Source organism: Mustela lutreola, chromosome 4 (genome assembly GCF_030435805.1).
Source record: "Mustela lutreola isolate mMusLut2 chromosome 4, mMusLut2.pri, whole genome shotgun sequence".
NCBI lineage: Eukaryota > Metazoa > Chordata > Mammalia > Carnivora > Mustelidae > Mustela > Mustela lutreola.
In genome coordinates this window covers 195,623,801-195,641,009 of record NC_081293.1, presented here as the reverse complement: position 1 = coordinate 195,641,009, position 17,209 = coordinate 195,623,801, and the positions used below count along the sequence as shown (strand labels likewise).

The 17,209-nt window shown below is 44.4% G+C and overlaps 1 long non-coding RNA gene across 1 annotated transcript; it reads left to right on the top strand.

Moving 5' to 3' along the window:
* Nucleotides 1-369: 369 nt before the first annotated feature.
* LOC131830479 (uncharacterized) lies at nt 370-16,779 on the top strand. Its single transcript, XR_009353176.1, has 3 exons — nt 370-443; nt 12,460-12,579; nt 14,639-16,779. It is a non-coding gene; the product is annotated as an uncharacterized LOC131830479 (long non-coding RNA).
* The last annotated feature ends 430 nt before the right edge of the window (nt 16,780-17,209 follow it).

The following is a 17,209-nucleotide window of genomic DNA, read 5'->3' as shown; positions in this document are numbered from 1 at the left end:
TTATTAGCTGATAAAATAGTGAAATCTGGGGCAGGGGGGAAACAGTTGATTTTCCATACCCCTGGTTTCAAGGGCTCAGATACTGTTTTCAGTATCTACCCCAGCCTCTGCTTGGCTTTGCTTTCCTTTGTGTGTCTTCCTTCTACTTTGTCTATGTGGCCAGGAAAGGGGTTATACCCTCCTTACAGTTGATGACCTAAGAAGAAACCCTTTTGCTCCTTCCACATCCATATGTCAGATCCTGCAAAGGTCAGGTGCCTACTCTGCAGCCCCATCACCGTGAACGGGAAGATGGGGCAGTGCCAGTGGGTGAAGGCTTGGTCACGCTCTCTCCCCCTCGGACTAGGTAGGAAACTGACCCACAGTCTCGCGAGATGAAGAAGTGGTCATTCTCGAGTGACAACAGAGACGCACGCAGACAGAAGCAGGAGATACCCACCCCAGTGAGTCTGGATTTGGATATTTTATTTTTGGACACACCGATATTGCGCCGTGGCTGGGGCGCAGGGAAGGCGAGGTGAGGGCTCCGTGATAATGTGGGTTTGGGGCACAGAAGAGGGAGCGGTCACCCTCACGGAGCTGCGGTGGCGGCCACCATAGCCGGTCTGTTTTCCGGAAGAGAGAGTAGCCGTGGGAAACATGGTCCGAGGGAATGACTGCAACGTTAGGGAATTTCTATATTTGGTTTAAAAAAAAAAAAAAAGGAAGAAAACAGAGGAGCAGTTGGAGAGGACAGACCGCTCAGAGCTTGTAAATTTATGGGAGCCAAGTGAACCGAATGTTTCAAGGGGGGTGTTAGGAGTCTCCAGAGGTAGAGGTGGGTGAGGACTGAGAAGACAGATGAGTAGGTACTTAGGGGCTGACTGTGCCCTCCTGTGCCTTTCGGGATAATGAACAGTGTCATTGAAGAGTGGTTACTTTTTTTTTTTTTTTAAGATTTTATTTATTTGTGAGAAGGAGGGTGATAGAGAGCCAGAGCAGAGGGGGAGGGAGAAGCAGACTCCCTGCTGAGCAGGGAGCTGGACATGGAGCTCGATCCCAGGATCCTGGCATCATGGCCTGAGCTGAAGGCACATGCTTAACCCACTGAGCCACCCACTTACATGTTTAGGGGCAATCATCAGTGATGAAGTTCATGGGCAGGGCAAGGTGCTGGGATGTGGACTCCAAACTCTCCATTTTAGGCGCATTTTAGTAATAATGGTTGTGACTTTTTCTAGGCACCCTCAGCTGGCTTCTGAGGGGACTGAGGCCCAGAGGTGGCCATGACTTGCACGAATTCCCTATGAGGTCTTCTAGAAGAATGAGGATGGTCAACCAAAGCCTCGAACCTGGGTGTGGTATTCCCCCTAGGTTTGCCATGTGGTGGTCTGCTCCTAGGGCAGGAGGCACAGGTTCAGATGCTTCTGGAAGGTAAAGCAAATCAGTGAAGCAGGCAGCCATGGCCCCAGAGAGACAACGCCCCTTTAGTGGTGACCCCATCCCATTAGTGGTGGCTCCTACTGCCCATCTGAGCCAGTTACTGCCACACAAGAGATAGAGGTCTAGTGTTGTCCAGATTGGATTTTCCAAGAGAAGCTGTTCATCTGCGTTTTCATGTGAAACGGCCCACTCTTCACATTTTGGTAGCTAACTTAAAAACATAAAAATACTGTGTGAACAAAACAAGTGTGTGGTTGGGTTGCCAGTGTATGTCCTTGGCTCTGAACTTTGGGGAGTGGGGCAGGGGATGGGGGTTAGGGGCGTGGGGCAGAAGAGGCCAAGATGTGGAGAAAAGGCAGTAGAGGCAGGCTGCAGGTCCTGCTTACTTTTGCTAGAGACTTTGGTGGACACATGGCTCCCATGGTTCCTGAAAACCAGGACACTCCAGTAGGACCAGACAGAGTAAGTCTGGAAAAATCTTCAGTGATTGTGGTTCTTTCCTCTTTGGAGTGGAAGATACTCTATAATCTGGGTTAAAACAGTAGAGGAGAAGTTGGGGGGAGGGGAGGTTTCACTTATTTTGTAGTTATGATTATTGTGAGATCTCATTCATTCAGCTCTTGATTTTTGCCTACTTTGTGCAAAATAGTGAGTTACACCTCGTACGGTATGTGAGATGAGGAAGAAGAGCCCGTGCCCATGCGCTTGAAGTTCATAAGTGAGGATTCAGAGTATCATTGATCCGCACAGCCTCCAGCCATTCATGTCTTCTGTGCACCGAGTACAGGGGATAAAATGATAAATCACACCCATTTGTGGTTTGTGGATTCTCAGTTTGGTATAGAGAAAGACAGGGACACAAATAATTACAGTGCTGTGTATGCGTTACAATAGCAGTATGATCAAGAAGCCGTAGAGGAATGCTGGAGGAAAATGCACTGAATTCTGGGGCACCTGGCTGGCTCTGTTGGTAGAGTACTCGACTCCTGATCTCGGGTTGCGAGTTCAAGTCCCCCGCTGGGCATGGAGCCTACTTAAAAACAAAACAAAGAAAATACTGAATGCTGCTTGCCCAAGCCACTGGAGGCCTCATTGAGGAGGTAACATTTATGGTAAGGCTCTAGGTATGATTAGGGATGAAGGCTTTCCAGGCAGGGGGCATAACTTGCACAAAACTCAGAGGCACAAAGGAACTCACCCGTTTAGGGTGTGATAAGCAAACAAATGTGGAAAGTTGTTCAGGAGAACCACAACTAAAGTGCTAGGATTCTCATTTACATTATGATTCTGTCCTTCTGCGTAAAATCAGTCAGGGCAGGGAAATGTCTTGGACATATCAGACCTTCAGGGAGCTGGGGACTTGTCTTTTATCCTGCACACATCAGGGTTTTATTGGACTCCTACCAGAAAGCAACCAGTCATGTCACCCGTGGGATGGAGAGCAGCCTCTACAAATTACTGCGAAGTGTTTATTTCACTTCTAGTCTTCAGAGTCCAGAGCCCAACTATTTAAAAATGAGAATTCTTTCTTCCTACACTCTACAGAAAAATTGCCTTATATTACTAAGGAATTAGTGATTCTTCTCCTTTAGATGGTAGGGTTACATCTTAAAAGTGAATCTGATGGTGAGAATCCATTATCTGCTTACGCTGAATTCTGACATGCAGGTGACTGTTGAATATTTAGAAAACCCATTGAATTAACTCATGATCATAGTTTAGAAATAAACTAGGACTCTTGGAAATATAATGTGTCCATGGCCAATGCCAGGGTGATGATGTTGTCCTGGGGTTAGCACCGCGAGTCCTGTTTCCCAGGGTTCCAACCCACGCGATAGTTCTGCCCATCAGAGCTCCTCACTGCCCGGGCTGGGGGTCAGAGGAGCACACAGTGTTCTCACACCAGCCCCTGGAGCTCAGTCCCTGGGGGAGCAGAGCTCGATGTGGCACCCAGATCTCTTGAGAAAGCAAATGACCCAGGATTGTGACAAGTGAAAAAAATACTTGGGTGTTAATCAGTTGTACTTCTGACTATGAGTGGTAGAGAATACGAGGCAGGCCAAAGATGTAGGTAGGAAGGAGGAAATGAATGAACTTGGAAAAGTTCATTCAGCTCATTGGATCTCATGCTTCCTCTGGAAACACCAAGGAATGTTCTTTCTGTCTTCATTGTCCTATGTTCAGGGAGAATTCCAGTTAAAAATCCTCTGGCAGAGCAGCTTGGTTTTTGTTGTTGTTGTTTTTAATGTACTGTGTCCTTTGGTGAGTTTTCCTCAAAATACTTTAATGAAACAACTTAAATATGCAGAAAGCTTGAAAGAAATTTCCTGAGGACACTCATATACCAACCACCCTGACCGTCCAATTAATATTTTACTACATTTGCTTTCACATGTATCTCCTGTCACTCCATTCATCAGCTCATCTTATTTCTTCAGATGCGTGTCAAAGTAAATTGCCATATCCTTTTTAGGGTTTAGTATTTCTTCTTTTTTTTCCCTTCTCTCTCTCTCAAGATAAATTTTTCTCCCAATGATATGCATATACCTGTGTCATCCAAATCCTTAATGAAACATAGAACGTCATGATTATACCAGAAAGTTCTCTTGCCTCTTCCAGTTAATCCCTACCACTGTCAACCTCCTCTTCCCAGGCACTGTTCTGACTTTTTCCACTGCTGATCACTTTCATCTGTTCTAGGGCTTCATAAAATGGAATCGAAGAGTATAGACTCTTCTGTCTGGCTTCCTTTGCTCCGCACAATGTCTGTGAGAGCCAGCCATGTTCTTGTGGATATCAGTATTATTTCTGACCAACATTCCATTGTCTGGATAGATCATATTTTGTTTATTCATCCTGCTGTTAATGGGCACCTGGCCTGTTTCTAATTTTTGAATATTATATGTAAAGCTGCTATGGACATTCTTGTATAAATTCTTTTCTGTGGCTATGTTTTCTTTTCTTCTGGATAAACACCTAGGAATGGAGTCCACAGAATGAATTTAAACCGTTTAGTTTAGCACCGATTAGTGACCTCACGGTAGCTCAGAACATCCCATGCCTCTACCCCCTCTCTCCATCTTATTTTTTGTTTTCTTCTTCCTATTCTACCGAGTACCTTCTTCCACATCTGTTTTTTTTTTTTTTTTTTAATAATGCACCCTGTTCTCTCTCCTGATAGGGTATAATGTTTTATTACTATTTTCTCACTGCCTGAACAATTCTTCCAAATAAGGACAGCATGGTTTTGTTGAGAAAGCCCTGATTCTTGGGCTACGTTCACTACACATCGTCTCGTTCCTCTGGTACCTTTTAGCAGGGCAAGTCACTGTTCTCTCTGGGCACCAGTCTTCTCCTCTGTTTATTCAGGGGATTGGAAGCGAGAGCTAGAAGTCCCTTTTCCTGATCTATCATTATGTGAATCTGTGACTACTTTTTCCAAGACACAAATCAGTCAGAGATCGAAGGGGAAACAAGGGGCAGAAAGTAAGGATGTTGGGGTAGAGATGGAGAGGAAGCATATACAAACAAGTAGACATCTTTCCTGCTTCTTGGCCAGGAAACCAGCAACATGTTCTCTGGGACCAGGTCAGTCATCCTACAGCTAGATTTCTTACCATGTTTTTGGGGTTAGGTACCACATCTGGCTTTACTTTTTTCTATGCTGCTGGATGCCCCCTATCTTTTTGGTTCTCCCATTAATACATATTAGTTCTGTGCTCCAGAAATGTTCAGTGTATCTTTTAAGGTACCACTGTATGCCAATGAACCAACAAGGAAAATCAAAAGGGGTTCTTTCTTGCCCAGGTAAATATGTGCAATTTAATAAAGGCTTTGTGGATGTGATACATTAATTTTTATTGTATAATCCAGGGTTGGGACATGAATGGTGGGAGAGTTATGTCTAAGAAGTGAAAACCTGTGGCTCATCGCAGCCTAGAGGGGGAATTTCCCTTGAGCACATGAGGCTGTGTGATTGGGGTCCTCTCTATACAGGGTCCATAACTATGTAATCTGAACTTTATGGAGTAGGCTCAGTTCCAAAAATATTATCTGGCTGCTCTCAAAGGTACCCCCATACTTATCAGAACCCATATCCCACTTTTTAGCTCAAAAAATGTGATCCCTGGGCATGTTGACTGATACTATTTCCAGCACATGTGCTCTTGGGTTTTCCCTCCCTGACAATACTTAGAACATATGTCATTTAGGTCGTTGGTACTGGGCTTAGAGAGAGAGAAGCTGGATGAAAGAGAAGCTACTGAAGAAAGAGAGAGAAATATTTTAAAAAGTAGCGTAGAATTGGGGGGGGTGATGAATAGAAGATTCAAAAAGAACAAAATGGGATGTGTGCAAAGAAAAGAGAATGAAATAAGTGATGATATTTTATGGTAAAAAAACAAAAGCAAACTCCAGACTAATCTCTTGCAAAAACCCGCTTTGTCCAAAACAGGAAGATTTAAGAGTAAAACGCAAGTGTTGGCCCAGAGCGCCCCCTGGCACATGTCCCTGCAACTGCAGGGTGTACATCTTCATGTCTCTAATGTGTTTTGATGTACTCAAAACGTGCTCCTATTTCACAACACACACAAATTAATCATAGTTCAAAAGGAGCAGAGCAAGGCTTTCAATTCAAGCTCTAAGCAATCATATTAGTGATTATTTTTGTTTCTTATCCACCAATTAAGCTCACTGAATTCCAGCTAATTGAGTGACTCAACTCAAAGATAAGGGAATCAGGACATATACTAAGGATGGCATGGGCTCTAGCTTTTAAATAATTATCTCTCTGAGGTCAGGGCTCTTCGGTTTCCTATGATATGCCAGTAGATTGAATATCAAGGGTCATTGGCCCAAAACCAAAAAGGCATTTGGACAGTTCTAAGGTTGTCAGTCCTCTCCTTGGATGTGGAGGTTATGAGCGCTGTGACTTGAAGACCCAGGAGTGGGAACTGGACCTCACGTGGCTTTGAAAAGCCTCCCAGCACAGCAAAAGCTCTGTGGTGTGCCCCTTATATCCGTCATCTAAAACCCTCCTCCAGGAAGAGAGGGAGAACTCTACGTTCCAGATATCTTTAGGAATCACTAGACAGTTAACCCACACAGAGAAGGGCTTCAGAAGATGGACCAAGCAAGTAGAGATTTTCATTTTGCAAACTGAAGAACTCATAAGGTTTGAGGTGAGGAGGATGATCAGATAAATGGGGTCAGGATCAAGACCCTCAGAGCGCCTTGTTCTGAGAACCCCGACTAGTGAGGCTGGTGGATTGGGGTGGGGTGTGTGCAGCCACAGACGTAGATTGAGAGAATCTTAAAAAGCTGGAAACGTCTGCCCAACGTGGACTTCCAGCTCAAACTGGCCTGCAGACACCCCCTTCCCCCATATTTAGTTAACCTCAATTCCTCACTAAAGCCCGAGAATGTCTATCCAGAAACCTGTTTGAACAAGGGCCCTTTTACTTGATTTAAAAAAGAGAGAGAGAAACTTTCCATTTCTAAGACTGACAGCTACAAGTCAGTTGTGTCTTTGGCCTGGGCCACCCCTTGGGAAGACACGGCCATCTGTGCAGGGCCGTGTCCTGTGGCTAAGAGCCATTCCCAAGGAGGGGCACAGCTATAAGCCTTTGGCCATTAGCCTTTCCAGCACTAGAGGACAGATGCGTTGGCTCTGAAGAGGGAGCCAGAGTGAGGGCCACAGGAACTATTACAGTCCACCCCTTGAGTGCTCTACTCCCCTCACATCCTACCGCAAGTTTGTCCTATCTGGGAACAGTCCCTCTAGAATTCTGGTCGGTCTTATTTCCTGGGAGCTTATAAGGGAAGAGTTATTAGGATGAAGTATAGCCCCTGCACTTATAGCTGATCTCAAAGCTATAAATGATGTTACTCACCCCTCTCCCCTGCAACCCATTCTAGATTTCTCTGTGCCTGGGCTAGTACTCCTGCCAATTTAGTGGCTTGTCCAGTTAAGTGACTCTGATCCTCATCCCTGAGGTATAGAAGCCTCTGGTTACCTTGCTCTTCTCAGGCTGTGTCTACTACTACACTTCTCACTTTACCTTTGAAACTCAGCATAGAGCACTAAGAGATGTCCCAGTATGTCACCTGAGTGTCAAATGTATGGTACATACTTGCAGCATCAGACCTCCCTCCCTACATACTTCCTATGGATATTGGGGGCAAGTTTTTTTCGTAAAAAGGGACTTTATTGGGGTGCCTGGGTGGCTCAGTGGGTTAGGCCTCTGCCTTCGGCTCAGGTCATGATCTCAAGGTCCTGGGATCGGCTCTCTGCTCAGTGGGGAGCCTGCTTCCTCCTCTCTCTCTCTCTGCCTGCCTCTCTGCCTACTTGTGATCTCTGTCTGTCAAATAAATTTAAAAAAAAAGATTTTATTTTTTATTCTGAGAGAGGGAGAGAGTGAACATGAATGGGGGAGGAGCAGATGGAGAGGGAGAAGCAGACACCCCGCTGAGCAGAAAACCCAATGTGGGGCTCGATCCCAGGACCCTGAGATCATGACCTGAGCCGAAGGCAGCCGCTTAATAGACTGAGCCACCTAGGGGTCCCCCAGAGACAACTTTTTATGAATACATCAGTTTATCTCTTCATTAGGTGGACATTTAGGCTGTTTCAAAAATTTTTTTTGGTTATTATGAACATTCATGTCCAAATCCTTTTGTGAAGATGAGGCTCAGAAATCTGTATTTTTAACAAGAAATGTCAGGTGATGCTTAGGCACACTCGAGTTGATTACCTGTCTGTTAGAATGAATCCTGACTTTGTGCTAAGGTGGCTGAAGGAGATCTAGCTCCACAGCTGGGTCTGACTCTGTAGCCATATATATATATGTATATATATATATATATATATTTACATAATAAATATATATATAAATATATATAATAATATATAATAAAATCTTAAATATATATATTTAAGATTTTATTTATTTATTTGAGAGAGAGAGAGGGAACACAAGAGACCACAAGCAGGGGAGAGGGAGAAGCAGATGCATACTCCCCACTGAGCAGGGAGCCTGAAGTGGGGCTTGATTCCAGGATGATGGGTTCATGACTTGAGCTGAAGGCAGATACTTAACCAGCTGAACCGCCCAGGCGCCCTCCATAGCCATATTTTGATGTGGACCTGGATTCCAATTTAACTAACTTTGAGTTTGTGTCTGAAATCAAGCATCTACCTTGAGACCAGAATGTGGGAGTTGGGTGCTGGATTTGACTCAGGGTTTCTTGGTAATCAAGATGAAAAGCAGTTATGTCCTGGTACGGAATTTCCTTTGTTCTGGAAGAAAACAAACCACACTAGTGTCTTGGGAGAAGCAAAGCAGTTCCCTTCCCTAAATTCTAAAGGAATTTTCTCGCAGGCGGATGTGGTAGACGAAGTCTCAGGAAGATCCCCGTGTAAAGGCGGTCATGGGTGATCACTGAGGTGAATAATAATTTGTAAAACCTACAGCTTTTAGGTCAGCCAGACCAGAATTTCAGTTGTCACTTTTATTCCCTTTATCAGTTGGGTAATCCTTCCTGAACCGGTACCATTTTTTTAGTTTAAGAAAATTGTGTACGTAATCAATTTCCATTGTAAGTGCTTCCAGAAATGTGTAAGTATAGAAAGAGAGAGAAAATTCTCCTCTGACCTCCCATATCCTCCTTCACTGCCTCAGCCTACTCCCCTTGCCCAAGGCAATCACCATTGACAACTGAGGTGTGCCCTTGACCGCCTTTTTAAAAAAAATTAAATTAAATTAAATTAAATTAAATTATTTGACAGAGAGAGAGAGAGAGAGATCACAGGTAGGTCAAGAGGCAGGCCGGGGGGGGGGGTGGGAAGCAGGCCCTCCACTGAGCAGAGAGCAGAGAACCCAATGCGGGGCTCGATCCCAGGACCCCGAGATCATGACCTGAGCGGAAGGCAGAGGCTTAACCCACTGAGCCACCCAGGTGTCCCCCTTTACCGCCTTTTATAAACAAGTTTATTTCACATAACTGTATTATTCTGCAAACTGCTCCTTTTGCCAAACAATAAGCCTTGAAGATCCGCGTGGATCTACCGCATTCATTTTTAAGATTGCTTAATATTCCACAATATGGGTATAGCCTCATTTATTTAACTACTTCCCTTTCGATAACTCATAGAGTTGCCTTTCTTCCCTCTCTTCCTCTCTGTCCTTCCTTCTTCCTTGTCTGTCTGTCCTTCCTTCCTTCCCTCCCTCCCCCCTCCCTTCTCCTTTGATAATATAAACGTTGCTGTACCAAGCAGCAACCATTTCTTTAGCATGGATTCTAGAGGAGAATTAACTGGGTCGGATGATACGTAGATTTTAAATTTCGACTGATTTTATTCAATTGCCCTCCCAAGCAGCTTCACTAAATTATACTTGAGCAAGTTATTTAATTTCTGGCTCCTTTCTTTCCTCCACTACAGAAATTAAATACAGTCAAACCTACTACATGGGATGGGCAAAGTGATTAAAGGAGAAAACCAGTGTAAAAACAGAGTTTGCAGTGTTGACGGTTATCATCTATAGGTTTTAGGATCAGGTAGAAAGAGGTTTTTTCTGTAACTTTAAGTATGAGCATTTGTGGAGACTGGGGATGGTCACGACTCTTCTTGTGCGAGGTCTTCAGATTTGGTAAATTACAATTATTTAAATAACTAAAATATTTAAGTTACTGTTCAGTTTCATTATTTAAATGAATTTACATTAATTAAATATTTTACAATTATTTTTAAAGTTATTCGAAATATGGTGGTGTGATTTTAATTGTTGTGCTAAAGTATCACTTAGCAACCCTACCTTAGGATCATTGGACTTACTATTTCCTAACAAATAGGGCCCAAACATTTCATGAAAAAAGTTGGAAGTTAATATGTAAGAAATGACTAAGAGAAAAGTCATTTTTGTCCAAGAGCAATGCAAATGATTTCTACTTATTGAAATTAACCAAGAAGATGACAGTTTACTGCCTTGTGGAATATTAATGAATTTTATATCTAATTCAATAGTTTTATCTAGTTTTCTTTTACTTCTTCTCTCTCTCTTTTCTTTTAGAGGGGAAAAGAGGCAAGTGGGGGAGGAGTAGAGGGAGAGAGAGACAGAGACAGAGAATCTTAAGCGGGTTCCACGTCCGCGCAGAGCCGACTCAGGGCTCCCATCTCATGACCTTGAGGTCATGACCTGAGCCCAAATCAAGAATCAGACACTTAACTGAGCCAGCTGGGTACCCCAATTAGTCTTCTTTAATAGACTATATGTACATCCATTTCTTGTGTCTGCCTCGGAATCATTCTGTGGCTTCCGTCATGAATGAGCTAAATGAAACTCTGACATACGCTTCCTGTCTATGTTTTTTGGCATTTTAAGAATCATACTTTTGACAGTACTCAAGATTCCACCATACTACTACTGCCACTCTTGGCAGGGGGGTCACAACTTTTGGACTTCCACCCCTCTGTCCTCTTTTGAGTCATCTCCAAATTCTCGGTGGCTCTGGAGAGCGAAGACACGGAAGGCTCAAGTAAGGACAGAGGTTCCCCTCCCGCGGGTTCTCCTGCATCACTGCTCTGGCCCCCAGCTTTGACGTCACTTCCTTTCCAAACCGCCCATTATCCTTCTCTCTTATCTTCTGCTTCACAACTTCCCCTTGAGCTGTACTTACCAACTGTACTGAAATTGCTTATTTACTTGCCTTTCTCGGGGCCTTCCGTGGGAGCATAGCCTATATTTTGTTTAACTTTTTATCCCCAGCTTTCAGCACGGGGTCCAGCTGTTAGTTACTCAACCAATATTTTAATGAATGAATCACAGAATGACTATTACCCCAGTCTTTGTATTTCAAGGGTGTTACTGCTTCGTTACATATAATTTATTGTTCCAACAACAGTGATGCCAATCTTTAGCTTATGTATATCTGGTAGTTCTTCCTTTGTGGGTTGTGGTGCCTAACAGAGTCTCCACTCTTTTCAGAGCACGGCTCCTTTAAGACCAGTAGAGGTCAGTTTAAAGAGGAAGAAGTACAATCAGACACTAAGTAGAATTCATGACTGTGCCGATCTAGCCATACCTATTTCGTGTATTTCTTAGAGTCTTCTAACTTGCCTATTCATCTGTCCCTGCCTGGTTTGCTCTTAGATTTGCCCCAAGATGCTGATCTTAGCTTGTCCTAGTTTGAACTTGGTGTCTCTGCTTATTGACTCACGCTCTGATCTCCACCCATCCCCAATTCTGCTTTTCTACTCTTTGGCTCCTCCAAGCACCTGACCTCAGCTCAACCTGCCTTTGGCCTTGTTTCTCCTGCCCGACACCAACAACTGGAAGGAGCCCTGCCCTTCTGTGAGGTGAGAGATGGGGCTGAGTGTGGCTTACCTTAAATGAAGTTTGCATTATGAGAGGGAACAAACAGGCACACAGTGTTTTAGAAAGGCTCATGTGAACTGAGAATAGGCATTGTTTTCACAATACCTTTCTTCTGTTTCTGCTTTTGGTATGAAATACGTGTTCTGCCAATATGGAATGGAATATTCCAGAAGCAAGGAAAAAAAAAAAAACACAAGCAAACCCCAAACCCTGGTTGCATGTCAGTCATTAGAGTAAAACTGCTTTCATTTTAGTTTCTTTTCTAACTTCCTGCACAAAGTAAGGAAAATTTTACAGTTTGGAAAAACATTTAGACCTAGCCTGTTGAACTGGTCCTGCAGAACTTAATTCTGTTAACTGTAGAAATGACTCTGTAATATTTTAACAAATGCTTCAGAAGAAAGTGTTAAGAAATTACAGCAACTCTGGCTTTGGACAATTGGAAAATAGCCATTTTTAGACCATTAAAGTGAATTTGTAGCTTCTTGTTCACATGGTGTTTAGCCCAGTTTGGTTCTTAAAAAGGAAGCCTCCAGAAGATGCATTTTGCAGCATGAAGTCTGCTAATGAGACAGGAAAGGCTCCTCAAGCTTGTTTGCAACTTCTCAAAGGGGCTCTTTTCAAATGTCTGGGTTCTGTTTTTGTTTTTGTTTTCTGTCTCCAGGTGAAAAATTAGAGGAACTGTCGCACCAGACCCGCTGGTCACCCTCACGTCATGGGATCCAGACCAGAAGGCGGCTCGCCCACCGGAGTGCATGTGATCTGCGTGTGACAGGCTGGACAGGTTGGTGGCATTTAGGTGATGATGGCACCAGCACTGGCAAGGAGCCCGACCCAAAGGACCACGAAAAAGGAACAGGTTTCAGACAGGCTGTTTTACTGTGTCCCAGTGGTTATTTTTGCCAACTTCAGCCTATTCTTTCTTTACCCCTGAGCGAAAGAGACACATAATCATTATTAAAATGTTCTGAATATATAGGTCACTCTGTTTCTTTTACTTATCTTTGATCTGAAGTGTATCGATTTCTCTCTCTCCACCCATCCAACTCAATTTACGTTTAGATAAAGCTTTCAGATTAATTGCATCCTGGGGAAAAAAAAAAAAAGATTTAGGGAGATGAATGCTGTTTAAAAAAGCTGTTGCCTTTTTCCCTATCACTGGGAAGACTGAAATGACCAGCTTTTGTAAAAAGCTGTTAAAAGGTTTTTCGTTCAAACCACGCCCAGTTGTGATATTTTCTATAAACCCTCATGGGTAGTGCACCTGCTGTAAATATTTCATTTTATGTGGTTTTTATTTAAAATTTCTCAATCTCTTTTACTAGAATTGAAAGAAATCTGGGGAGAGTGTTTCGGTCATTGTTTTCATTGATTTTTTTCCCCCCTTCTCCTGTGTGGCTGGTTTTTCACTGCAACACCATCTGTCAATAAATCAACAGATCCACAGGAATAGTAGGAACCAGAGAGATCGGTGTTACCCCAGGAGTGAGCTTGCTTGTCAAGGGACACAGCTTTTGGAGATACAAAGTCTTCTAATGCATATAACCAACTCTATAGGCTTTGGGAAGGAATGCATTTTGAAAATATGAGGACCTAAAGGCAGGACCAAAATTACAAAATATTGAGGTGTGACTGTTTAAACCCTTTTCTTGCATCTGCATATTTATTTCACTTATTATTTTAAAAATAGCATCTTCCTAGAGTAAACACTAATATACACTCCAAAGTTTGTTAAAAGGGTAGATCTTGTGAAATGCTCCTACCACAATAAAATAAAGTTTAAAAAGTCTTAAAATTTTTTTTTATCAAGTTGTTTTCCCTTTTATTAACTATTGGCACTAGTCTGAATACTATTGACAAACAATATTGAAATAACCTTGTTTCTAATAATTTCACCCCAAGGTGAGAATATTCATAAAATAAGTTCATAGAAGGGGCACCTGACAGGTTCAATTGGAGGAGTGTGTGATTCTTGATCTCAGGGTTGTGAGTTCGAGCCCCACATTGGGCATAGAGATTACTTAAAATCTTAAACAACAACAACAACAAAAGTTCCTCAAAGTAGAACTTCTGGAACAAAATGTACCTGCATTTATAATTTTGACAGAGATCACCAAATTACCCCCCATTGGGGTTTTACCAGTTTATACTTGTTCCTACAATGTACAAGAGTATCTGTTTGCTGGTGGCCTTGGCAACAGAGTGTGTGGAGTTTTGCCAAACTGATTTGTAGGACTGATGTTTCAGTGTAGTTTCAAACAACATTTATACATTAGGACTGAGGTCTAAAAATCTGTTATATGTCTTAAAGCCGTTTGCATTTTGTTTTTTCTAAATGGTGTATTCTTACATTTTGTCAATTCTTTTATTGGGTTGTCGATTTTTAAAAAATTAATTTGTGGCACCTGTTTATATATTCATGAACATAGCCTTGGTCTGTGGTATAGTAGAAAGTGATTTTTCCTCAATTCGTTTGTTTTGATTTTTTTAATGCTAAAAGGTTTATGTTTTATAAAGATGAATTTATGGGTATTTCATTTTATGATGTCTGGATTTTGTGTCACAGTTTGAAATGTCTTCCCCAATCCGAAGTAATAAAAAAAGGCTAAGTTTTCTTCTACTACTTGTATAGTTCTCTCTCCATTTGTCTCTTTCTTCCTACCTTCCCCCCTCCTTCCTTCTTTTCTTCCTTTTCTCCTTGTTTTTCTTTCTACTTTTGAATCTTAGATCTTTTTAGGGTCAGGATTTGTTTTAGTTTTTTTAAAAAAAATGTAATTGGCATTTTTTAATTGTTTAACCAACAGTTTTAGGTTGGATTGTTTTTGTTCTATTCCCCGTTCTAGAGAGCTGGAGTGAGCGTCATAATATACTGCCAAACAGAGTTCCAGAAATGAGTTAAATCCAGACTGGACGTGTAGCCAAGCTGGGAACCGGAATCACAGGGCGAAGCTTGGAGATCATTACTAGAGAAATACAGGAAAACAGTCTAATCACCGGAGGGAGGACAGCACTGGGAGACGTATCAGCCCGGCGAAGCAGCTGCAAACGGTGTCGGGGAGCAGGTGTACGGTGAAGGCCAAGGAGGGGGATTCAGAACCGAATCTGAGAACGCTGTTTGTTCAAAAGCCCGTTACCAGCATCATGATGCTTTCAGTGAGTCACCCGGGGCTGGATGACGGGCTAATGCCGAGTCTGAAACAACTGGAGAAAGGCTGGATGCGCGCAGTTCAGGAGGTGCTTGAAGCGCACCAGACCCTGAGACACAGGTAGCGTCGCGGCCAACGGCGTAAGTCGTGTCGGCCACACGACCGTGGCTCCAGGGAGTGAAATCAGGCGGAGGGAAAACTGCACGTTAACCAAGGAGGGCAGCAGGTCAAAGATGGCTTTGGGAGCCAGGAGCTCTCCAGGAGCCCTGGGGCAGGTGCACGTGAGGCAAGGCGAGGTGTCTAAGTCGGTGAGCGGAGAGCGACGGGACCACGGCCTGCACAACCGCGGTGCGCGTGCGGTCCAGGAGACCGGAAGCTCCAGACGGAAGTTACGTCTCGGCTGAGTGACTCCGCCCCGGAAGTCCCGCCCGATGTGCTCTGCGGGAGGTGGAAGCCAATCTTCCGTCCCTGGTCCCTGGCAGTGGCCGGGATTTCACCGGGCGCAGAGTGGCCGCAGTGTGTGGGTGCGGGGGGCAGCCGGCCAGGCTGCTGCTGACCCAGGACGGATTCCCCGCTCTGTCCTGCAGCGTCTGTTTCCATGCAGGGAGGTTCTGGGGCTCAGGGACTTCGCTTTATCCCTGACGGCCATGACAGAGATCCCGGGAACGTCTCTCCCCTTGAGAGCTGTCAGGGGTCTTCGTCCGGGGCAACAGTACCCCAAGCTGATTCCGTTTAGAAGAGGGTTTGGGCAGATTCTTGGATTTACTCATTTATTGCATTTTTATCCCGGAAAATCTCAAACCTACAGAGAAATTTCAGGAATAGCACAACTCCGTAGGCCCACCCACAGACATTTAGTCGGAACGCGTCCCGGACAAGGAGCCCTCGCAAGGTGGTCACACGGGGGGACCAGACGTGCTGAAATCCGGGAGTCTGGGAAATCAGTAATGGCAGATTTCTGAGAAACGAGAGCTTTCCCTGGGCTCCGGGGACGGACTAGGAGTTGCCTTGTCAGGTTGTGGGATGTAGCTTTAGAGGACACAGGTGACTCGGGAAGGGGTTTGGGGAGCCCAGTGTCCCGCCTCCCGAGGTTCTAGGAAATGGAGTGGACACAGGCTCTCCAGCCTGTCGGACAGAACGAGTAGACTCTGAAGGCCTCTCAGGTCCCAGGGGCCCCAGAGGGCATCGACCTTTTCAGCCAAAGTCGTGGGTGTTCAGAGCTCCCATAGCATCTGTTAAGAGAGAATGCAGTCGCAGGCAGGAGTAGGGGGCCCTCCGCGTTCCCAGCAACGTTCCCTCAGATGGCCACGGGAAGCTGTCAGCCCCACCGACCCTCCCTTTTCAGAAGGTGACTCGGCCTCCTGCTCCTCAGAGAAAACAGACGCGGGTAGAGAACTCTCAACAGCCCGGCATTTCTGCACAGTTAAAATGAAAGAAGTGTTGCCTTTTCCTAAGGCTCTAATCCCATCCTCAGAGGAATCTGACACCTCAATCTCAGACTTCCAGCCTCCAGGACTGTGAAAAAATGAATTCCTGTTGCTTACGCCACCCCGTCTGTGGTACTTCATCATGGTCGCCCAAGCGCCCCGAAACATTTTATTATCACAGAGTAAAGCTGTGGCCAGTTCTTCTCCATTTCCAATGGATAGATGTTACCTCCCTTTATACCCAATATGATGGCTCCCAGATGGTTTTGGAGTGACAATGGAGATACCTCATGAGACATCTAATTTATCTAGGGTCAGAGACCAGGTATAGGATGGACCCAGGCTTCTCATAAGGATATTTATGAGAAAGAGCCCCAAGGCCACATCGGTGGATAGTGAGCACAGGTCAGTTCAAAGTGGAGAACACAAGAGAACACAAGCTACGTGATGAAGTAGACAGCGTGGGGGACGAGGTGTAAGCTGGAGGCCCGGGTGTGACAATGCGAGGCCTAGGAAGGGGCAGTGCAGGCCAGAGTTCATGCCAGCGTCCTTTTCCACAGGTGCGCTCTCACCTGGCTGATAGCTGCACCTCAGACGGCAGGTCCCCTCCTGCTCTTTTTTTTTTTTTTTTTTTTTTTAACAGATTTTATTTATTTATTTGACAGACAGAGAGAGACCATGAAAGAGGGAACACAAACAGGGGGAGGCGGAGAGGGAGAAGCAGGTTTCCCGCTGAGCAGGGAGAAATATGAGGGGCTTGATCACAGAACTCTGGGATCATGACCTGAGCCGAAGCAGAGGCTTAACAAGTGAGCCACCCAGGTGCCCCAAGTCCATTCCA